A 1233-nucleotide genomic window follows, 5' to 3' on the forward strand; every position below is an offset into this window, starting at 1 on the left:
CAATACTAAAATTCTCGAACATGTCTGTCTCTTTGCACGACCATTCTGGGAACATGGCCAGGACTGTGCAGCCACCGTACTGCAGGAGACCGGACGGATAGTGTGAATGCACATGCTGCTTACGGAGAGTGACGGTACGGTAAAGTGCAGGTCACGTTCCGTTTACTTGCTGCTTTAGTGTGAATCAGTCTTGAATGTTTCAGAAACGGCGGTCGAAGATTTTTGGTGAAGGCGAGACTTCGTCTATATCACTTTGGAGGATACATGCTTAGTTCCTGCTAAACACGGCAATGTTGCATTGCACGATATATTTTGAAAACTGCGAGAAGGGATAACTTTATCGTCCCATTGCAACTGCACCAACTCCATCTGCTGGAGGAGCTTCGTCCACAGGAAGTCAGAGGGGCGGGAACAGCAAAGCCTCTCGCACAGAGGCGACGACGCCGACGGAATGGCGGGGAGATTTACCGCAGGGCTGAGGCGGCGCTGAGGGTGGGGGGGATGGGGAACGGCGCCCGGAATGCAGCGAGGTGGACGCCAGGCCCTCGAGGCTCGGAGTTTGTCCAGCCCCGTGATGTACAGACCCTCTTCTACGAGAATTAGAGAGGATAAATGCGCATCAGTGTTGGCTTATATGATGTAATACCTGTAAACCCCATTAAACGAGCTATGCAAAAGCTTCTGGAAAAGCGTTGTCCATTTCCTGATTAGGTTGGCTCTAAGTCCAATTTCACAAAATGTAAAATCGGTGAAAGCTCGATGGACAAGCCGCCGCACACATTGGACGCACCGCCATTGGTTTTATCTCTGAAAAAAAACTCCTGCTCCAAAGCTGTCGTTTCATAAGTTGCGTATAATTTGTTATGTGATTAGCGACATTAAAGTGGCCGGCAACTGTTTAAAACATGATTTTTTAATGAAAGTTGTTTAATGCTCATTGTGTCATATTTATGGTTCTCATTTAATGCACTTAGTGAATAGGCAGCCATGTATGTGCAAAACTATATACTTTTGGAGATCATTGACTACGGTCTATTTGTAAATGATATGGCTTATGCTAAATGAAATAAGCACTCACATATCTTGCTGGCTTATTCCTGCTCGCTTGTAATTGTAGCATTGTATATTGCAATATTGCATATTTCCTCTTGCTGGTATTTTTTTAATTGTCCTCAATTTGTTTATTATCAGGGATGTGAAGCTGTATCTATTTATCATTATATTATTTTTCAC

This window comes from Penaeus monodon, chromosome 28, assembly GCF_015228065.2.
Source record: "Penaeus monodon isolate SGIC_2016 chromosome 28, NSTDA_Pmon_1, whole genome shotgun sequence".
Taxonomy (NCBI): Eukaryota; Metazoa; Arthropoda; class Malacostraca; order Decapoda; family Penaeidae; genus Penaeus; species Penaeus monodon.